Here is a 24,289-nt window from a genome sequence, read left to right as displayed (position 1 = left end):
GACTTCAGCATTGTGTATTTAGCAGGCTAGGAAAATTGGCTGTTTTTCCCTTTTCAGGAAATTAGAATTCAAATTCCATCTCTGCCATTTAACTACTATTTGGCCTTGGAAAAATTCCTGAACCTGCTCAAAGCTTTGTTTTCTCACTTGGAAAATGGGGATATGCTAGGGTTATTGTAAAGGTAAAGTTAGATGGTGGGAGGAAAAACTTTTCCTCTTCCAATAGTGAGTTCAGATTATCTGGAGAAAAGACAAAGTCTATTTACATTCACAGGAGCCTCGGGAAGAAGAGCTCCCAGGAAAGGTAGAGATAAGAATTTATATCCCAATTACATGGGGTAAGAGGTGAGGGAGGAAAGGGCTTCTTTGGAAGATCAAAGGGAAAGAATGACAGTTTCAGATAAAGTTTACAAACAGTTGCTCATCCCCATGATAATGTTTTATATTCTTTCTGGCTGTAAAACTCCTGGAGAGGGTTTTTATGGTGACTATATTTTTTAGGAGGTCCTGCCTAAATTCCAAAAGAAGTTTGGATGCATTTTCTCTGTGGCTGCTTTTTCCCCCCTCCAGATCTTTAAAGCTTAAAATAGACATTACTGAGTATTGGATCCATCATTGTAAAATGCAGTGCAGTATAGGTGCTAGAAGAGTTGGTTCCAGGATAGGTAATTCCTTCAGAGTTCAGCGACATATCTATCTCTACTTTGCTTGTGAAAGAATGATCGAATGGTCTATATTGCATAGATTTTCATGTTTTAATTCCACTTTTTTTCGGGATACCTCATTCCCCTGAAGTATGTACAGCTTGGTACAGCAGGTGTAGCTGGTAGTAAAGACACATTAGAAAAAATCCTTTTAATTCGTAATTACAGTGAATACAGTGTTGTACTAATGTAGACTGGCCATGAGAAACCTGCTTTAATTCCATTATTTATAGCACTATTAAGGATGTATTAATTATATGCAATGCAAAGGACATTGTACTAAAATTGTAAATGTAATATTATACTTTTGCAAACAGCTTTAAATCTAAAATTTTATTGAGACAAAATTGACAAATATTTTCTTCAAAAAGGTAGATTTTCCCCTCCTCCTGGCTAACCATGTATAAATAAGCAAGACGAGTAAGGTTCATGGGTGGCTGGAAAATGAAGATTGTTTGTTTATTTTGATAGACAGCACACAATATATTTTGGACTGACTTAGAGAAATCTGAGACTCAGAAAGAATTGTACAAATTTCCATAACCTGACTATCTCTCCAGGGATCTTTCCACCAAAGGTTGAACTGTATCTTGTCCTCAGGAAGCTTAAGATCTAAAATTAGGAAGATGAGGTATCCATGCATTTAAAATGATAAAACAAACAGTATTTAGATGGTTATGCAAAGCAGCTACTCAGGATATGTTACAGGGTAATAGAAGTAGACTGGTTGAGTGCTAACTGCATTTGGTGAAGATCAAGTATCATTCAGGAGGAACTTATCACTGTTGATGGTGAATCAGTGAGTCTATTAATTGCAAATGGAAAATAAACTTTCCCACACAGGAACAGTCCATATAATCATAGAAAAACCTTTGTTAACTTCAATTTTCAAAAGGTATCAGATCCATGTTTCTTATCGATCTTTGACGTCTATTTTTGTCACCTGTAAATAATTAATTCTGTTTGAGTGAACTTTATAATCTCATTGGAAAAACAATAATTTATATATGTTGAGAATAGTAGGTGAGAATTTAAGACCATCTCAATTTGCTCCAGTGATAACCGAAGTGAGGGAAATAGATTAGCATTAGATTCTTACCTTTACTAACTTACAGAATTAATAATACTCAAGCTCTCTGAAACTGGGCTGTCCAGCTCTGTAGCTTACTAGCTATGCATCACTATTTAAATTCTCACAAATTAAAATTAAATAAAATTTAAAATTCAGCTTCTCAGTGGCATTTCATTCTGTTTCATGTGCTCTGTGGTCACAGTGGTTATCACAGTGGGCAATGCCAATATAGAACATTTTCATCTTTGCAGAAAGTTCTGGGCAGTGCTGCTCTAGATTCTGGCAAATGATAGACTATTATGGTGAATGAAAAATTATTTTCCAAAGAAAAAGGGAAGAATATGGCGTTCTTATAATGCTTTTAAATTGCTTTATATAATTAAAGAATCAGCATTGTTTTGTTCATCCATCATAAAATAAGTATTTATACTTTGCCAAGCACTGACTATGTACAATATTTCTGTTTTGTTAGAGATCTGCAGTTGTTTCTTCCAGATCCTAGCACCTAGGCCTGTGCAGGAAAGCAGTCCTACTTAATAACTTTTTTTTTTAATCAAATGTCTCTGAGAAACAACACAGACTTAAAAATGTCCTCTGCGGGTGAATAGGTTGGAAGTGAATCTACCAGCTTCACTGCAGAGGATCAGTTGCCTTAGTTGCCTACTTAGTTATCTTTTCCCTTCTTCCTTGCTTATAGAATTCCAGTTTTATTCAGAACAATCACATCCTCAAGCAGAGCATAGATTCCCATGATAATAACAAGTAGTATGGGTATGTGATCTGACTTGGCCATTGAAATCTAGTAATACCTAAGTTTTGAGGGTGGACTTTCTATAAAGCCTGTACTCTCCTGATAAAGGGAAACTAACTTGGCTAGTTTATAGCAGCCCTAGGGTCAACTCTGCCGTAGTTAGCAGTTCTCTCAAAGCATTCCTCCTGACAGTCCTAAAACCCTGCCAATCTCTAACCCAAGAGAAGAGATTTATCACTACATCTGCCCATTTTGCCTTCTTGCTTTGAGTGTGGTTTGTGATTGCCGGAATAGTCATTCCCTCAAATTTTTCAGTCTATAGTTTTCTTAGCTGATATTTGATTGCCTGTTCAGTGTAGTCCAATCTTACCTTTACCCCCATTTTTTTTTTTTTTTTTTGTATACTTAATGCCTTGAAGTGCTTGTCCCAAGTCCTGGATCACTTTTCCTTTCTCTCCATTAATCAACTCTCTCTCCCCCCATCCCCCCATCCCCCAACTCACCTCCCACAATAGAAATAGCTTCTTTTCCTAGTTGTATCTACCATTTTTCTGCTTATAAATGTAAATAATACATAAAAAAAGAAGAAAGCAAAAAAATCACCTGAAATTCCATCCCCCAGACTACTGTCATTAATATTTTCATGGCTTTTTTCATGTGTTTATAGATACATGGGATTTTCTGGACCATTCTGTCTGCTTTTTCCAGTCCTTCTTCTGGGTGGTAAATGGGGAACCGTCTAATTAGAGCCCACTACAAATTTAGTTGTCAGACTTTGCCTGGATGCTTACTCTGCTTAGCAGTATTTTAAAATCTGTCTCAGTTCCTTTCTACTACATTTGGTTAGTTGGCAACTTCTCAGTTCTTCTTAAATACTACGCCTTTACTGAAAACAGAGGGGCCCTCCGGGACTCCTCATGACAGAAGTGGGCTCTGTCATGGCTCATGCATCAAAAAGGGGTGAGGAGGGATAAAGAGAAAGGGGATAAGTTGGGGCCACTGTGATTGAGCACTTGGCAAGCTTAGAAAACAGCCGGTGGGAAAGCAAAGCATATCAGACCGGGATGGCATGTTCACTGGAGCAAGGCCAAGTCCAGATGCAAGAGCCAAAAAGCCAAAGTTAGATTGTAATGGAAGCAAAAGAGAAAAAAAAAAGGACCTTGTAGAAATACTGTTAGACACCTGAGTATGCCTCCCTCAGGGCTTTATTACAACCAACTCCAGGTGCTAAACTGCTTAAAGGTGTAAATGTGACTCATGACAGGTTGCAGTTCTGACTGCAACTGACCCCATGTGGATCCTCAGCTGGTTTGCTCCATTTGTCTCACCGTGAATCTTGGAACTAATTCTTGTTTACATGAAGGCTAAGTGCGTACTATTCTTTGTATGGTGGCTTTTCTGTAGAAGTCTCTTCCAGACTATATTTGCCCTGGACACAGCTCTGCCCTGGTGAGCAATTCTTATTCTTCCTGATATTCCTAAAACTCTGCCTGTCTCAGACCAAAAATAATAGATTTATCATCAGAGGCCATGCTTGAAGGTGGAAAACATCTTTTTTTTTTTTTTTTTTTTTTTTTTTGATGCTGCCATGTAAATATGAAGGAAAAAAATTACTGAATCCTTCAATGTTCTGCTTAAGACTTGAATGGCTGCCGGGAAGAAGAAGCAGTAGTCTCTTGTGTGCAGCGGTAGAGAGAATCTGAGGGCCTGGTGGCTTCTTCCATGCACTTTTAAGCAATCAACTTGTTCTGAGCTACATGTTCATTGTCAATGCTCAAAGCTCCTGTGATTTCAGTCCCTAAGCATTTCAGAGATTTTGTGGCATAAATCATGTCTAGAAGTCCTCTCCAATGCATTAGGATCCCATTTTCACATGTCTATTAAGTCAGTGATGTTTGTCTTCATGGGTTTATGCCTATCTTTTAAATTTATTTTATTTTTAAAGTTTTACTGTCATTTCCAAGGGGCATGGGGGAAGAAAATGAAGTAAATGTGAGCTCAATCCATCATCTTAAGCCAGAAGTTAATATGAAAGTATTTGCAAAGAGGAACATTATAGTGAAACATTATTTATGAAGCTGAGATCATCTGTAAAGTTCAGGATAAATTAGAGGGGGAAGAAGCTTAAGTCATGAGGTCAGGAGGGCATGCAGAAATCCAAAAAGAAGAACATTAAAGGTCTAAAATATGCTGTGGCAAAAAGAATAAGAAAGCACAAGGCCTCAGAAAAAAGGGAAAGGAAGGAATTTGTTGACCGATCAACAAAAAGGAAGACGTGCTATTGAGCTTAGGCTAGCAGGACTGAGTCCTAGATGCCTATGAGAAGTAATGAAGAGTTTGGGGGCAGCTGATCTGTGCTATTTTTATAATAATGAGTGTTAAGAATGAGGGAGGGATGTGTTATTTTCTTAGAGCACCCAAAATATAACAGAAATTCAGCCAGAGTTCATCAAATTTTTTTATTAATTTATAGGGAAATCAATTGTTAAAGACATTTGGAATATATATCCAAGAACTTTGAAGTAGAACATTGGGAATGAATGGGTGCAGAGTTTCGGGTGGCAGTGCCCTCTCTTTTCCATATGAAGATAATAGTTTTTAAGAAAAGTAAAGTGTTCCATGTTCTGGAGATGGTTTCTGATCTAGGAGTTACCAGGCACAGTGTAAGCTTGGGGTACCACAGTGAAATCAGAGAATTAAGAAACACACTGCAATGTTCTTATATCACTGGTAGTCAGAATGCCTTTTAGTCAAGAGATCATAAGAGCCTTTTAAGAGAAATCTGACTAGCCCAAGAAGAAAAGCCTAAAAATATAGATAAGAGGTTCCCTGTGTGCGAGTCAGGGATCACCATAGAAACAGAATCAATAGGATATATGTATGTTTATATTAAGACACTTACTTTAAGAATTGGCTTATACAATTATGGCAACTGGAAAGTTTATAATCTATAGGGCAGATCAGCAGGTTGTAAACTGAAATAAGATTTCTTTGTTATAGTATTGAAGCAAAATTCCTTTTCTCCTCTTATGACTTTCAACAGATTAGAAGAGGCCTATCAAAGTTCTTGAAGGAAATCTCCTTTACTTGTTAATTGATTGTAGGTGTGAATTGTATCTACAAAATAAAAAAAAATATTAAATAGCTTCACAATAATATCCAGGTAAGTGTTTGTCCAAACAACTGAATACTATGGCCTAGCCAAGTTGACATATAGAATTTAGCTCTCAGTAACTGTCCTCAAGTAACTGTCCAACCAGATGGCCCCAACATCAAAATCTACCATCAACAAAGCTCACTTATGATGGCCCACTAGTCAGTTTTGTAAATGCCCCATGCTAAAGGAAGAATGGTTCACCAAGAATCAGTAGACAACTTAGGAAAGTCAATTAGAAGGAATAAAGACAATCCTGGGAAAAGAAAACAACAAAAACATACTATAATTAATATCCTCAGGGAGATAAGAGTAGATAATTCAGTAATAGAAAAAAACATTTTTCTGGTGGGGGGGGGAGTGTGGAGATCAAAGAATAAAAGAGAGCTCTTCTAAAGCAAGAAAATGATAACATAAATGCAAAACTTGGTAAGAGGGTTATAAGATGAAGATGAGGAAATCTCCAAGGAAGCAAAACAAGATGACAGAGATGGAAAATATAACCCCCAAAAATTCAATTTAGGAGGCTCAACATCTGAATAAGGTTTGTAGAAAAAGAGAACAGAGAAAACTTAGGAGGGGAAATTATGAAAGAAAAAAAAAAACTTTCCAGGCAGTAAAGGTCATGAGTTTCCATACTGAAAAGGTTTACCGAGTTCCCAGCCCAGTGGATAAATATATATCCACACCAAATCACTTTACCATGAAATTTAAGCAAACAAAGATAAAGTAAAAGAAGAGTGGGAGGTGAATGGGAGGGACAGATTACATAAATATGATCAAGAAGCAGACTGACTTCAAGCTTCTCAACAGCATCAAAAGAGGGCAATGGAACAGAGCCTCCCCAAGTCTGAGGAAAATATTACTTTAACCCAGAATTCTATTCCCAACAATCTAGCAAACTTAAGGGCCTAGGTAAACCATATTTTCAGAAATGAAAGTTCTCCAAAAATTCACTCCCCAACTTTTTTTTTCAGCAAGAGGATGTATTCCTCTAAAAAAAAAAGAGTAAACAAGAAAGGAGGACATGGAATTCAGGAATCAAGGGATCTAATAAAAGTGGGAGGCAATAAATACTTAGCAGGATGTTGAGGGAAGACTGCAGAACATGTGTAGTGCCAGGAGGGGCACTGAGCAGGTTTTCTGTGATCAGAGCAGACCGGTTAAAGGAGACTCCTGGAGCCCTCGGTGACTTTCTCAGGCTTTAATTGAGCTTTTTACATGTAGTGCAGCAACCAGATACATGGCAGGCAGGGGTGCTGGAGGGCCCGAGGCCCATAGGCTTCCAAGCTCCCAAGCCCCCCAGCAAGTCTTCACTCTGGGATCTCTGGCCTTCTCTATCCTGTCTCTGCTTCTCTTGGCAAATATATCAATACTGCAGCCATGGCCCACAGAAGTAAACAATACAACTAAATATAACAATGTAACAAAATGCAGGTGCTCCCATCAGGCAGGCGATCCTAAAGGCTGAGGGCAGAAAAGCCTGAAAATCATTTATCCTACAGCATGGCAGCACTGGATAGAGTAGTCCATCCAAACTGAGTCAGGTCAAGGGAATCCAGGAGAGATGTCCCCAAGAAAGTTAAATTGGGCACCTGGCACGTTTGGATACATATATATACATATATATATTAGCTCTCTTGGAGATAGAAAACGCAACAAAAAATTTTTAAAACAAGAAAATTATTAAATCCATGAAAAGCAAAAGGTTACTGAAGAAGCGCAAGTAATAATGCCAGTTAGAACTACTTAGCTCAGTTATGAATTGTCTTTACCTGATCAAAATAATGTAAATAATGAATATTGTTTAACAAGATAGTGTATTAGTGTGATGCAGGCAGGAAAGTGAAGACAAAGAACTAAGTTTTTTATCATATATAATAGAAATAGATAAAACATAATACTGAAAAATCAAGCAACAACAGTCCAGTAATATTATTTAAAGATTTAGAAGTAAATTTTTAAAAAACAAAATGAAGAGTTAAAAGGGCTTATCTCTGGTAGGGAAAAATTGATGGCAAGGATAGGGACAGAAGAAGATTGTTCTTTTCATAAGTTTGTAGAACTGTTTGATCCCTCTTGTATATGTAATTTTGATAAAAACAAAAAACTTTTAAAAAAAGCTTCCCAAAGTGTGATAAAACCCTGTCTTGGAAATCGATAAGCTCAGTCTATGGAGCCCAAGTGGCTTCTGATACCAGCTTTGCCACTTACCAGCTCTATAATCTAGGGCAAGTTATCTAAGTTCTCCAAATGCTGTGAGAAGGGGATAATAATAGTTCTCATGGTAACGGTGCAACTGACTGACAGCCCTGCTTGTGAAGAATGAATAAAATATCCCATGAATGTTTGAGCAATAAACTTGATACATACTTAATACCATATTAACTTTTGCTATTTTTTTTTTTTCTGTCTGATGGCTATTCAAGGCTCCATGTAATTGCTGCAATCTGCTTTCCTACCCTCACTTCTTGTTATTCTCATAGACAAACTCTAAGCTTGGACAGGCAGTTCACATCCTTTCTGAGATATACCATGCTGCCTCCCCTCTATTGCTTGTGCAATTGTTGGCTTTCTTATCCACCACCTATCTTGGTCGAAATAACTATGGAAATGAAACGTGTTGCACTCTGTATAGAACTGGACAATATTTGCAGCATTAGGATCAAAATGAAGATGTAAATATTTCCTGTAGGGGCCACAAGCTGAAGGAGGAGTTCCATTTTTGTTCAAAATGTGTTAATCTTGTCATTGCTCAAGGTTGCTATGGTTCCTGTTTGAAATATTTTCTTGGTGCTTCCAGGACTTAAGCTTATGCCACTACATCTGAACAAGTAGAAATAACCCCATTTGACTGAGACTGGCAGGGTAGGAATCTTGTGAGATAAGTCAATGCTGAAACTAGAAATATAAGCCAGGATTTTTGTGTCTCAGTTACAAACTGATCCTGGCTGTGTCTGACATGGCATATGTCCAGCTTCATTTTTCTCCTAGGCCTCAAGGAGCAATTTATTTTGTATACCAGAGATATACCTTTTTCCTTTTCTTGTACCATAACTTAAATGGAAAAAAACCCAGTCACCATTTGCTTGTAGTTTTTTAAAATAAAATCTTAAAGTGTGTAAATCAATTATTTCATTAAAAAGAAACTTTATTACAATATAAGATAAATGAGTTCTAGCCTTAAAAATAATGATCAAACCTATGAAAATTAAGCTAGTTTACTCTGACAATTCATACTCTGACATTATCACAATTTTTGAACTCACAATCATAGAAGATTTCTTGGAATAGAAATGAAAATCATGCCTTTATGAAATTCACTAATGTATCTCATGACATTTCTGTCTTTCTTGTGTCTAATCCAACCTTTTTAGGGACGTTTGGTCTCTGGTGTATATAGGAAGAAAACAGTAATATGGGAATAGTGTTAACTGCTTGTCATTGCTTAACATGATCACAGAATTCATATTTCCTAAGTCACTTTTTAAAATTTTCTTTTATAGATTTAAAGTTAAAAAAGAGAGAATGTTGTCTTCATTCTAAGTATCATTTTAAGGTGAACTCAGGTTATTCAGAATCTTAAGCAAATTTCATTATTTATTAATGTTACCATCAATATTTAGTTGATATTTGCTGACACTTATGAATGCCCCTAAGGTATATCATAATAAATCAGTTGCTCTAAGGTACAAGTTGGTATCAACTAGGAATATTGTCCTTCCTCAAAGAATTTGTGGAAGGTTATTTCATGTGAGCTGTATTAATTTTTTATATAATAACAAAAATGAGAGGTGAGAACATTTTAATACAAAATGGAAAATTACAACCTTTAGGTTAGATATTGAAAGCCCTTATTTCCTTGTTTGTTTTTTTTTTAAGATGTCTTTATTTATGCATACAAGAACTGGGGTACAGGCCAGACGTGTGGCAGGTGAAAGGATTCACCAGAGACAAAATAGGAAATAGAACAGGCAGACTGACTGGAAAACACTGCTGAGGAGCACAGTGGGCAAGACAGGAGAGGTCTGCTGTGCCAGGTGGGTAGCTTCTTGACAAGCAGGGGATCGAACTCATGCTGTGGATAGCTTCATAGTGCTGTGTTTAACCCCTTGTGCCACCAAGCAGGCCCTCCCTGGGTTTTTAGGAGAGGCAAAGTAGAAGAAATTTAATGGATAAAAGGACCCTGAAACTAATAGTTTCATTTCAGCTTTTCAGTCCTGTTCCTTTGCTCTTGGCTACCAAGCTAAATATTATTGCTGAGGATTCTTCAGGAACAACTAGGGCAGTTCAGCCTCTATTTTAGAATTTCTTATAAACTGAATATCAACCCAGGATGATCCTTTATTTAGAATTACTTTTGTGGTTATTAATACCTTTGTTAATATAAACATACTGTGCCTGCTTAAATCTCAACAAAGTCTTGGATAGTAAGCAAGGCTATGTTACCAAAGAAAAATTAGTAACTACAGATTGGGACTGCTCTTAAAATAAGAAGATAAAATCCAAAAAGGGATCCATAAATGAAGTTTCCAGCATCCTTTACCATACACTGGATACCAATGACTAAACTTTAAGGGAATACTGAATATCAGTCTCTTAGGGTTCAAAGATTTCATCGAATAATGGCAGTACTACAATGACTTCAAACAATGGTTGCCAACTCTTCAATTAACAGATTGACTAATATATTGAAAAATCAGGCAGTTCTCAAGTGGTAATCCCACTAATGGATATAATGCTTGATAAATTAATTTTGAGGCTTAACTTCTATGCAGAGTGGGAAGCAATTAGAAAATCAAAGGGAAAAGAAAAATAAAAAGAATAGCACAAAACACACATTTCAAAAACATAACTTGTAATCTCTCACATAGAAGAGGACACGAGGGACCTCCCTGAAGGCACAAGGGGTCAAAACGCAGCATTAGCATCTGCAGCCACTACAGCATGAGTCCAATCCCTGGCCAGGGAGGTGACCCACATGGCACAGCAGACCTCTCCTGGATCACCCACTGCTCCCCTCAGCAGTGTATTTCAGTCAGTCTGCCTGTTCTGTTCCCTGCTCTGTCTCTGATGAATCCTCTCAGCCCCCACACCTCTGGCCTGTACCCCAGTTCTTGCATGCATGCATAAATAAATCTTTGAAAAAAAATGACAAGAGGAAGACATATTTTCAGAAACATGACACGTGACACAAGATGTCTAGTTTGCCTCAAGTGGCTGAGTTTTACAGAATGCTACCTTATAACAGACCATGCACATTATGTGAGTTCAAACACATTCTGTCCATGATGACTTTACTCTGTCTATGCAGGATTCACTCAGTTACATCTAATAACCATGTACTTTTCCATAGCAGCATCTGTAAGGATGTTTAGTAGAGGCATGAAACTACACCCTAAAACATATACAGTGTTGGAAATCAACATTGCCTCAATAAACATAATTTGAAAATAATAATAAAGGAATGTTTGATGTAAATTTTCCAGAACAGCGGCTTTCAGCTGACATGGGGTCACATTTCCTCCTACCAAGTGGTACCCAGCAATATAGAATATTTAATATTTCCTTAATTTCTTTATTTTTCTTATTCTACCTTTTCTTTTCTCTTTCAACTACAGGTGACACACAGATTAGGGTGAAACACTTCACAAATTATTTCTGGTTTAATATTCCTCATCTTCAAATGCGCTTTTCAGATTTTAATTAAACCTGTCTCCCTGAGGGCTTACAAAGAAGTAGTTTTTTCTGCTTTCCAAAAGGCGACAATAAAAATGCATTAATGACTATGGACAGTAGAAGTGGAAAGGGAAATTAAAAAAAAGATGCTTTCTTGATTTATTCTGAATTTAGAAGTAGTTTAAATCAGGTTTTCTATTAGGTATTTTATTAGCCAAATTTTCTGATTGATACAGTTAATGAGGAAAATTGGGTATTTCATAAAAACTCCTATATTTTAATTATGGCTTCCACAATGTTTATACTGAGCCCAGTTCATTCCACAATTTGGATTATCTTCTCAATTCTTAGTGACGTTTCATAATCCTACCTTAAGAATCGTATTTATGTTGTTTAATAAAAAGGTATCTGAACTAATAGACTCTAAATATCTTTGCACCAAGATTTTGGTGTTCAGAATGGGAAGATAAGTAGCATCAGTTACAGAATAATCTTGAGACATCTACAAATGTGTCACATTACTCCTTCTAGATTATATTACAAATGATTTAATAAAGATGTAATAAACTGGCAAATTTGATGTTTTTAATATCAAATTAGTGGCCAGAAAAATTAGTGGAATTTGTAATGAATTCCTTTATTTTCCCCTTGCCTGTCCACAGTCTGGTGGCTTTCTTAGTAATGACTTAATACATTCTCCATTCTATGCTGGTAATTGAGAATTTATGCACTTACTCTGAATATTCATATTTGTGTTGTCAGCATTACGAATAATGAGTATTAATGAATTTTCCTATTTCAGGGATCTGCAAGTGATTATTTCTGAAACTGAAAAATTTAAGTTCATTCAGAAAGAATATCTTGGTGTTAAAATTTGACCGTATAGAGTAGCATGGCAAGCATACCACAAGGAGTACAGTAATGGCAGGTATGACTAGTAAAGTCAACCTGACTAGTAAAGTGAAATACGACAGCCTCTAACCTAGAGTTTCTTGCATCCCAAGGGGCCTTATAATATGAGTCTTGGGAATCCACTTTCCTTTTGCCAGGATTCTTTTGTCCTGAGTTTGACCCTAATCCACTTTCCTTTTGCCAGGATTCTTTTGTCCTGAGTTTGACCCTAATGATAGCTTTCAAACAATAAAGGGAGAAATCTGGTAGGAAGACATTAACTCTTACACCTAGTATTCTTATAAATGTTCTTTCCTTTTATGTTTATGCTTTTTCTATAGTGCTATCAGCACACCAAGCGTACCCTATAGTGCCTCTAAGTTGTTCCAATATCTTGACCTCTGTTACTTCCCACTTGAAATAAATCTCATGCTTCTGTCTAAGTTGCCTTTTTTGCTCATAGTTATGATTTATTATACTCATGACAGCCATAATGATTCTTTCAAAAGATTTACATGGTATATCCATTTTCTATCATTTTACACACAACCATTCTATAGCCTTATATGTAGTGTGTGTTTCTTGTTAGCAACATGTAATTGGGTTTTGTTTTCTTATCCAGCTTAATAATTTTCATATTTTAAATAAACTAGTTAGTTCACTTACATTTCACATAATTATCGATATATTTTGGGTTAAATCTATCATAATATTTGTTTTCTATTTTTTCTCCTGATCTATGCTTGTTTTCCTTTTTCTGTCATTTTGGGTTGATTTTTTAATTATTATTCCAACTTCCTTCTTCTATTGGCTTAGAAGTTTATACTCTTATTCTTTTACTGAAGAGATTATAATACTCATATCAAAATCTAATACTGTTATATGGCATTTTTGCTGTTTTCCCAGATACTTGCAAGAGCTTTAGCACCTTGAAATCCCATTTATCCTCCTCCTGACTTATGTGTCATCACTGAATTTTAACTTCATATTTAGTGAAAACTCCACAAGGCCTTGTTGTAGTCAATACTGATTTCTTTTTATCCACATATTTATTAGCCTTCTCAGTCTCTGTATTTTCCCCTGCATCTCTGGACTTCCATCTGGGGTCATTTTCTTCCTACCTAAAATATAGCCTTTGCGCTTTCTTTACTATAAATATGCTGTTAATTTTATCAGTTTTTGCTTGTTTGGATATTTATTTAATTTTAATTCTATTTTTTTAAAGATTTATCTACTTTATGCATACAAGAACTGGGGTACAAGCCAGAGATGTGGGGGGTGAGAGGATTCACCAGAGACAGTGGGAAACAGAACAGGAGGGTCTATTCAAATACACTGCTGAGGAGAGCAGGGGGCCAGAGGGGAGAGGTCACCTGCTCCATGTGGGTCACCTCCCTGGACGGGTTTTGAACTCATGCTGCAGTGGCTGCAGATAGCTTCATAAGCTGGGTCTTAACCCCTTGAGCCACAAGGGAGGCCCCTAATCTTAATTCTTAAAGGATATTTTCATTGAATATATAATTCTAGATAGATAGTTTCTTCCAGCACTTTGAATTATTTCTTTTTTTTTCCAGATGATTTTGAGATTTTTCTCTTTGTCTCTGGTTTTATTTACTACGATGAATCTAGGGATGGATTTTTTTTTTAATCCTCCTTGAATTTATGGAAATCCTTGAATCCGTGGTACATTGTCGTTCATAAACTTTGGAAAATGCTTTGTCATTGTCTCTTCAAATATGGCTTTTGACTATTACCTCTCTCAGCTCTTGGGGCTCCAACTACATTTATCTTAGGCTTTCTCACTATATGCTCTCTGTCTCTTGTCCTCTGTTCTGTACAGTGATGCATTACTTAATGACTTTTCTGTTTCTAGATAGCCTAAATGTATAGAAGGCTATACCATTGTGTAATTATACTCTGATACTTGCACAATGATGAAATCACCTAACACCACATTTCTTATATAGTATACCTATCATTAAGTGATGCATGTTTGTATTCCCATTCACAAGGGCCCATCTTCATGACCTAATATCATCTGAAAGCTGCCATCCATCATTAGGTTTCAATGTATGAATTTTGGGGTGATTCAAACATACCCATTATCTATGAAACTGCAATCAATATGTCTACTGAAACCGGTACTTTCTATATTAGATTTTTATTAGTTCTTATCCACTAGAATATAATGTAACCTCCAAAAACATAGAAAGTATGTTTTGTTTCCATTACATTCTTAGCACGGTGTGTGGGGATAGCAGGTATTCATTAAATGTTTGTTGATAGAGGAATGTAATCTTTACGGATACCTGTTATGTGCCAGGCAGTATAGTGCTTTGCAAATATAATTTTATTGACTTTTTGTAACCAGTAAATGTGGCAAGAATTATATTCTTATTTCAAAGATGACATAAATGAAATTTTAAGAGGAGAAATAGTTTTGCCAAGGTCATACAGTCATAAAGAGATGGCTGTGAGGTCAGACCTATGTGCTTTATCTCCATAATAATTGCTCATTTTTCTCTGCAACATTTATGTTGGCCATGTGGGCTGTTTCATGTCTTCCACTGATAAGAGGATTTCATGATAAGATGGAATTAATAATTATGTGAATGAATTTATAACAATTAAATTCTAGGCAGTTGATAGAAAAGAAGGGATAAATTCAGGAATATTTCTTAAAAAATCATACCATGTTAACATTTTCCTACTCAGCTAATACCAGTTACTCATAAGGATCAGTGGTTTAGTTGAATCAATTTTGATATAAGTATTTCTTGTAAAGAAATAAGAACAATGGCAAGAATTTCAGCGAGATTAACAGATTAATTTTAAAAGGCATGGGATAGAAGGCCACAAGAAAGGCAAAAAAGAGAAAAAGGAGAGGAAACATATACAAAGGGAGGAAAAAATAGATTATAAGGAAGAAAGGGAGGGAATGGCACCCATTTGTTTTTTTTGTGGTTGTTATTTTTGGTTTATTGCTTTTAGCTGCCCAGCTTCCAGGCTATGTTCTTTCAGTAAAACATCACCATTTACTTTTTGGTAATAGCATCATTTGAATCATTTGTACTAGATTTGACTAGGCTATGGAGAGTTCATACTATGGAGACTCATGCAAGTTATCTGGTTCTGTCCTAACACTGGTTGTTTGGCTTTGTTTCCTCAATCCTTTGAGCTACCCCAATTTGCCCAATAAATTCCTTTCTTGCTTAAGTTTGCCAGAAGAAATTACTCTGGCTTGCCACCAAAGAACTCTGATATAATCAAAGTAGAAAATAAGTGAAGATAAATGGATGCTGCAATTAAGATCTGCCTGGGACTATATTTCCAGTTCCTAAAACAGTAGGTATTAGGGACAACCAATTCTATTTTAAACCCAAAATAAAGTGCAAATTAGTGTTCAATCTTCTCAGATCCCCAGGGCATGTGTAATCATACCATAAGGTAGCAGCGGGTTTCCAAGGAAGATCTACTGTAGAATTGACATTGCAATTTTGAATACTGAAAAGACATTGTGTTTCCTGCAAGGCAGAGTTATACCTCTATTTTTATTATGTAAGATTTTTATGCCTTTGATACGTTCACATCTTTGGCATAACTAAAGGATTTATCAATTCAAATTGAACTTGAGCTTGTCTAGCCTCTTCCCACCTCCCCCTTCCTTGATTTGCCCCATGGAATTCTTTCTTTTCACTGCCAAGGATTAAATTCTCTGTGAAAGGCTTGAAGGCAAAAGACATCTGTACTGGAAATGAGACAGAAAACTTTGCAAAAGGAAAGAAGCAATCAATCCCAAAGTTTAAATGAGAAAATAATTGAATTCTAATCCATATTGGAAAAAAGTTTGGTTTCAAATTGAGTTTTTACTGGCTTCTTTGTCATAAAAGAAACATCATTTATGATCAATAAAAAACTGTTATTCTTCTATTTTACCAAAGATGCTAAGTTTTGTATGTTTTAAACAACAAATAAACATCCCCATAGAGAATATCTTGCTGCCAATATCTGGTGTCCTAAATGATCTTGGAATCCTAAGTGATCTCATATCTTACAGCTCATTCTCACATGTCAGACCCTTCACATACTAGAATAAGAAATACAATTTAGTCAAATGTCTAAAATTTTTAACAGACAGAGCACCTGTGATTTAACCAAACTGCCATGTGGGAATTTAGTGTTTCTTTGTCCTTACATAACTCACAAAGTACCCAAAACTATTCCCATATAGAGTAAAAGAGAAATCTTTTGATAGAATGACCTTTCTGCATATGTATAGCTAGATATGGACATACTAGACTTTCAGAACAGCCCAGTTACACCAGTTCTGTATTGGTGGGTGAACAACTCAAAATAGAAGCCAAATTCAAATTTAGTCTTAACTCCTATTTCGAATACTGGTTTCATTGGGTGATAGCTTGGTGGTCAGAAGACAACCCCTCTTCCCTAGGATTACACAGGTCCATTGCCCTCTCTTCAAGCCATGCATATGAAAGAAACCTTACTGCTAGCAATGTGAAAACATTAGATGTGATGAGTACAAATGAAAAGGACCCATAACATACATTGTATAACATAACTATTACCTTGTTATTTTATCAATCCTTAATCTCCCCACAAAGGAAACATCTTAATATAATTTTATGTTTTATATTTAATTGGTGTGTGGAATTGTAAATTGTGACAAACTAAATTGACTGCCAGTTTAGACATAACGATAAGGGGGGGCATATAAGAATGATGTATTTTCAGAACCATATATGTCGAGCTTTGGTCAGTGGTTCAGTCTATTAATCCAAAAACTCATGAGGAGTCTGGACTGGATATGGGGGAATATGACTCAACTGGACAAGAGCTGAGCTCTAGATAATAGCTCATATAAAATAGCCCCTTGAAAATGTATTTTCTTTATGTTTATTTGTCATGAGAAATGGCATCAATTTTTGCTCTGTATGAGAAAATTTAGCTTCAGGAGAAATTCACATAGGTTAGCCATTTTCTCAGGTTTCCCAAATGGCTAGACAAAAAAAAAAAAACAAAACAACAACTTACGGGCCCTGTGCTTTTCTTATAATTGTTTGGACTTCAATTCTATTGAAGAGTGACTGGAAAAGTCATTCTATAAAACGACTCTTTAATATTTGATAAATGAGTCAGTCTTATGAGCCTATATGGTAACATCAGTCATGCTCTCTGCTAAGACTGAGTATGTTCACATGGGATGGTCATTAAACAAACCTTTCAAGAGGACAGGAGTTTAGTTCTTCTGTCTCATTTCCCAGAAAGAAGAATAATGGAATAAAGTCTGCAGAGTTGAAAGGAAAAGGAAAGGGTATCACGCACACAGAAACACATACTTCTTTTTAACCCAGAAAGGCAACATAACAAAGTGACAAAGTGATGCATTTTAAGTGGCAATGTGAATAGGAGAAATTTATTCCTAAATCCTCAAGACTCTTTAATGATATCATGGAACAAAATTATTACTAGGCCCTTGATAATTAGGAAAATTGAGGTAAAAAGATGCTGAAAAATATATTGAATATTACACATTAATCTGAATTTAAAAACCAGAACTTGCTTAAATATCCTAGTTTTAGAGAAATGAAAATCAAGTTGGAGAGTGAGTTGGGCAATATGGATAATAGGTTTTCAGCTCCCATCTGGATCCAGATGTTATTTCCATTTTTACTCCAAGTAAGATAGCACTGCTTTAACCACAGACTACGAGAATTTGGGTCTTTCCTAGAGAAATCGGACTGTCAAACTTTCCCTTTGATTTCTCCCTCTTCTGTCCCCCACCTCCCACCTCACGCACTCCACACATACCTACCAGCTGCCCACAGACTCAGCTGCCTCAAGGCTGTTTAGAGAAGTCTTTGGATGGAAGGATAGCACCTGGCCATAAAAGGAGTCCTTCAGCAAAGTTGTCCTTTTGGCCTCTGTTCTGACTTTTGTGTCTGGGAAAATATAATACACACTCATTGTAGGAAACATAAAAAATATGCCGAAACACCTATTTTTAAATTACTCATAATCTCATGCCTGTCAATATTTTGGTATAGAAAAACATTTTTTATCTAAATAAACCATGTAAATATTCACTTAGTTGGTTCACACTATATACGCAATTTTAAGTCCTGCGTTACTTTTTTTAAACTTAATTTTATATTGTGAGCATCTTGTCATGTCATAAGAACATTCTTTCTAATCACTATACACATCTATTCTACATAAAAAAATAAGTATAGAGCTCAAGGAGTAACCACAAAATCAAAACAGAAAAACTAAATGATCTAAAAGTTGAGATGAAGGAATATTTGCTCTAATTACCAACTTGCAAATACTAAAGGTTGTGGGGGCAAATGTTGAATGGAAATATTAGAAAATAGTACAAAAATTGATGAAGCTACTTTAATAAGTGTATAAAATAAAGAAAAGATAGTTGTTAGAAAAGGTATACTGTAGATTATTTAAAAACCAAGAAAACAATAGCTACTGTGTAGCATCAAATAATATAGGAAAGGTTAATTAATATAGTTTTATGAAATAGTAAAAAGGAAATTCCTACATTTTGAAAAGATGGCTGCAGAGAAAAACAAACAAAATAAATAGCTAAAAGATGCCTAGAGAAAATATGCACAAAGGAGCTCATAAACAATAAGTAAAATATTCTTAGCATGGTGTTGCATGTTCTGACATTAGATTTTCTAGTGATCTTTAGTAAGGACTTAGAAAAAAAGGTCAGCAGTAAGTTAATGCAAAACTGTCCAATTTCTCCCCAGCCTCATCCAAACAAAGATTATTCTCAAGGACAAGAAAAAAAAATGCAGTAGTTTTTCCCTCTAGCTAAGTGTTTTGTTCTTTCTGAGGATTTATCCTGATAGAACCAGACCCTCCCTTTGCTTCAGAAGATAACTCCCCCTTCCCAGTTACAGCCAGTGGGGAGAGCTTGACCTGGGCTTGCTGGATGAAAGAAAGTGGAAAGCCCTCAGATAAGGGCTCTGGAGAAGATTGCAGCTTACTGTAGAGCCGGGCTGGAGAGTCAGACAGAAGCGCTTCAATCCCAGGTCTCTCACTTGTGTATCACCAGGGTACGTGACCCAGACTGTCTGGAGTTCTCTTTCCCAATTTACACAGTAGAGGCAATAAAATCTACTCACGGTATTAGTATTTCATGAAAGATGGTTATTGTCATTGTACTTTATTTTTTCATATATTTCTCTGTCCCCTTTTTTTGACCATGGAGTCATAATTCATTTCAACGGTGATTCTGGTTTCTTATTGTTTGTTTCATCTTTTTCATTAAACCACTGAACTTACACAATAAGCTGGAAAATTCCTTCCATCCTAAGTCTTGTGATTTGATGTTTAATAAAGTTCACAGGTGGCACTGATGTTACTTTTTAAACATTCATTAAAATAAAAATTCCTTTAATAAACTTTTTATTGAGAATCTAGTATGTGCTAAACATTATGCTTAACAGTTTGGCTAGAAATGACTAAATCTTGATCCAGTCATCTATTTTTGGGCATTTGGGTTGTTTCCAGATTTTGCCTATTACCAGTAGTGCTGCAATAAACATAGGTGTACAGGTGTTCCTCTGAATCAATGTTTTTGTGTCCTTTGGGTAGCTCCCTAGGAATGGAATTGCTGGGTCATATGGTAGCTCCATTTTTAGTAGACTGAAGAACCTCCAGAAAGCTTTCCATAGTGGTTGGATCAGTTTGCACTCCCACCAGCAATGTAAGAGAGTTCCTTTTCACCACATCCTGGCCAACATTTGCTGTTGCTGGTTTTTTTGATGTGTGCCATTCTTACTGGTATAAGGTGGTATCTCATTGTAGTTTTGATTTGCATTTCCCAGATTATAAGGGATGTTGAATATTTTTTTCATATGTCTGTTGACCATTTGCATTACCTGTTTGGAGAAGTGTCTTTTAAGTTCTTCTTCCCATTTCTTGACTGGATTGTTTACTTTGTTTTTGTTGAGTCGTGTGAGTCTCAGTGATGCAACTACTACAGAAAATCATATAGATTTTCCTAAAAAAATTAAAAATTTAAAAAATGATCCATTAGTTCTACTACATATGTGGCCATTATGCTAAGCAAGATAAACTAGTTATGAAAGGATAAAAAGCACATGATTCCACTTATATGAAGTATATAAAGTAATGAATGGCATAAAAACAAACAAAAAAGAATGATATTTACCAAGAACTGAGGGTGAGATGATGGCAGAATTAGTGTTTAGTGGGTATAATAGAGTTATAGCATTGCAAGATGGAAGTTCTAGAGATCTGTTGCAGAGCAATGTGAAAATACTTGATCCAACTATGCTGTGTACTTACAAATTTTTAAGATGGTGAATTTAATGTTATGTGATTTTTACTACAATATAAAAAAGATGATTAAGGCACAGAGGATAATAGACACTGGAGAGAGACAGCCTGGGTTCCTTCCTCAGTTCTACCACTTATCTGTGTTACCTTGGGTAAATTACTTTTCTGGTCCTTAGTTTCTTATTAAAATTAAGGTAACTATAGATCCTTTGAACAAGCAAAATAAAACAGAAAAACCCATTGTGTCCAAGTGAAGTTTATCCCAATATCTGTTAGTCTAATCCATCACATTAAGTATTGGTATTTAAATAATCTACAGTATACCTTTTCTAACAACTATCTTTTCTTTATTTTATACACTTATTAAAGTAGCTTCATCAATTTTTGTACTATTTTCTAAGAGATTAAAGGATGCAGAAAAAAATTTTGTTAAAATTCAGCACTTGAAATGTTCTTCTCTATGACCTATTGTTACAGGACAACCTCAAGGGAAAATGGGGGTGATCTGGGTTGTGAGACCTCATCCATATGCTTAAGAACTCAGAATAAGACCCAAAAGGAGGCACACACTCAGAGAAAAAAAGGTTTATTTACAAGAGGAGTTAGAAGAGGGAGAACAAAGAGAGAGAAGATTAAATTTGCCAGACTGTGGTTGGGTGCCAGCAGCTATCTGAGCTAAAACAAGGGTGTGAGCCCAAGCAAGAAAGCACAGGCCTCTTTTAAAACCAATATGGCTGCTCAATTCTGCCCCTAGTTTCCAGTAGCCTCCCATCCCCCATTTCAGGAAATCAGGTGCATGGCATGCTGGGAGCTTTAATTCTCCACACCTGCAATCTTATCAACATGGAGATGGTGGTGGAGTCTGGGAAGAATTCAGGGGGTGGAGTTCTTTTAGGACATCACTCACTGGCTAGGAGTTTGCTCCTCATTGGTCCTCTAACATTGAGTGAGGTTTTTTTTTTTTTTTTTTTCCTTTAAGTCTTTGCTCAAATAGCTTATTAGCAAAACCTTTCTGGACCACACCATATACACTAACACATTACCCCTCCGTGTCATTCTCTAACCTTGCTTTGTATTTCTTTGTAGGAATATTTCCTAGGCATAAAGATAATGGAAAAAAGCAGAATTATAAAAATAGGTAAATGTCACTACTTGAAAGTGTAAAACTTCCAGATGCCAATAAAACAAATTAAAATGCAAATTAAAAAATTGGGAAAATATTTACCATTAATATAACTAGACAAGGGACATGAGTTCATATATAGTAATAGAACTTTTATAGAAAAAGTGCTCAAAGGACAATAATAGATTACTGTATTCACAGAACATGAATTAAAAGCTATTAAATTTTTGAGAAACTTCAACCTCGCAAGCAGTCTAAGAAATGCAAATTTAAATACAAAAATACTTTTAAAATCTTTGAGTTAGAATGATTTTGAAAAGAATACAATTCCTTGTGGTAAGACAGATGCTGATGTCCTGCTGGTAAGAATATAAAACGATGCTCACGTCCTAATACTATCTCTTATTACGTATTGTTGTATAAACAGTTACTGCCAAACATAGGAGCTGGAGACAACAAACATCTATCATTTCACAATTTTTGTGGGTCAGGGATCAAAGGAACCACTCAGCTTGCCACTCAGGAAGTGCAGTCTGTCCTGGGCCAGAGAACCTATTTTTACACTTGTTCACATGGTTTGGGCAGGCCTCAGGGGCTCATGGCTGTTGGCCTATGGACTCAGTTCCTCGTCATGTGGACTTTTTCATAGGCTGCCAGCTTGTCCCCACAATATGGCAGCTGATTTCTCTCTGGCCAGTGACCCAAGAGAAAGAGCGACTAAGACAGAAACCACACTATGAAACAATGAAAAGATAGTTGTGTCTTTTATGGGTGATGTCCTAGCACTCTGCTATATTATTTTGGTCACACAGCCCAATCTTGGCAAAATGTGGAGGGATACTATAGAAGGGTATGATGACTAGGAGGCAGGAGTCAAAGGCGCCTCTCTTGAAAGATGGTTGCCACATTTCTTTAAGGCAATTTGTCAATATTTAAAAGTTTATACCAACTCCTTACTCCAATAGCATTAGGTAAGTATATTTCTATTGAGGTAATTTATTCTAGGAAAATAATCATCGATATAGACAAATATTATGCCTAAACATGTTTAAAATATTTTAATGATGTCATGATATGAATAAAATTTAAATGTGTAATAATAGTTATTTATCAAATAAATTGTAATAAAATATGATAGACCATAATGTGTCCATTGAAAGTGGTCATTTAGGGGCCTCCCTGGTGGCCCAGGGAGTTAATACACTGCACTATGAAGCTATCTGCAGCCACTGCAGCACGAGTTCAATCCCTGGCCAGGGAGGTGACCCATATGGCGCAGCAGACCTTTCCTGTCTCGCCTGCTACTCCCCTCAGTGTATTTCAGTCAATCCTCCTGTTCTGCTCCCCACTCTGACTGTGGTGAACCCTCTCACCCCCTGCATCTCTGGCCTGCACCCCAGCTCTTCTATGCATAAATAAATCTTTTTTAAAAAAGTAAAAAGTGGTGATTTGAATGAATTTTTACATCATGGAGAAATGATACAATAGTGCTTATTTTCAAAAATTAGACTCAACCATTTACACATATAGTCTACCAATCATATAAAAATTAAAATTGTAACATAATTATGTTTTTAAAAGATTGGGCATACTCTAACACACCGATAAGTTAACACACCACATATGTAGTATTTCTAGTGACCCCCACTGCACAGTCTTCCCTCCCCCTCACCAAAATAGAAAGTTTACCCTGGATCTTAAAAGCAAATCTGCACATATGGACATATTGCAAAATGATGGCCTGCAATCTTCAAAAGTGTCAGCATAGACAGAGAAAGACCAGGGGATTATTCCAGATTAAATGAGGGTGCAAGGGATTTTTCCTTTATTGACTCTTCAGGTTTTCTTTAAATTAAAAAGGACATTATCAGAACAATAACTGGGGAAATTTGAAGGTGGATTTTTTTTTATTAGATTATAGTACTCTATTGATGTTAAATTTCCCAAGGAAATGTGATAATGGAGAATGTTATTTTACTTAGGAGATACATATTGCATATTGAAATCATAAGTGTTGAAGTGTCATGCAACTCTCTACTGAGTGTGTGAGAGTGAGAGAGACAGAGGGAGAGAGAGGCAGAGAGAGTGTGCACATGTGCACAAGAGTGCACTACACAGAGAAAATAAATGTGGGAAGATGTTAACAATTGGTGAAGCAGAGGAAGAGTATAAGGTGTCATCTTGCTATTCTTGAAAATTTTCAAACTGCTTTAAAGTTGAAAACAAACTTTTAAAATAAATACGACGTTAGAAAGGATTCAGACAGTAAGAATGACTTTATTGTAAAATTAAGATAAAATTTTAGGCTTTTCTGTAGTACTATCTTTTCAGTATTTTAATAGCTGAAACTATTATTTTGATAATTGACATGCCAAGAGATGTATGAAAAAGATTTTTCTTCATGAGGAATATCCATTTAAGTTTTGTGTGTATGATTTTATAATTCTTTAAATGGCTTTAACATTGTACAATGGAAGAAATGTTGCTTTGAAACAGTAAGATGAGAGACAACATACAGAATAACCATATCTGTTGATTTTGAAAGATTAACAACGTGGATGGCCCTCAAATT

General features: G+C 35.9%; 1 long non-coding RNA gene across 2 annotated transcripts in view; it reads right to left on the bottom strand.

Annotated features, from left to right (window-relative positions):
* The window catches only part of LOC129146899 (uncharacterized), a 56,207-nt gene that overhangs the window by 14,625 nt on the left and 17,293 nt on the right, over positions 1 to 24,289 (bottom strand). Inside the window, exons 2-3 of one of the 2 annotated variants that reach the window (XR_008554260.1) lie at positions 18,081 to 18,211; positions 1,200 to 1,647 (exon numbers count right to left, since the gene is read on the bottom strand). This is a non-coding gene — a long non-coding RNA (uncharacterized LOC129146899). Of the gene's footprint in view, positions 1 to 1,199; positions 1,648 to 18,080; positions 18,212 to 24,289 lie in introns of those variants that run through there. The other variant, XR_008554259.1, reaches the window with a different exon arrangement.

This window comes from Talpa occidentalis, unplaced genomic scaffold (genome assembly GCF_014898055.3).
Source record: "Talpa occidentalis isolate TD23 unplaced genomic scaffold, MPIMG_talOcc4v2.1 talOcc4.5, whole genome shotgun sequence".
NCBI classification, from domain to species: domain Eukaryota; kingdom Metazoa; phylum Chordata; class Mammalia; order Eulipotyphla; family Talpidae; genus Talpa; species Talpa occidentalis.
Note: the sequence above shows the minus strand (reverse complement) of the source record. Positions and strands in the feature narration are given on the sequence as shown.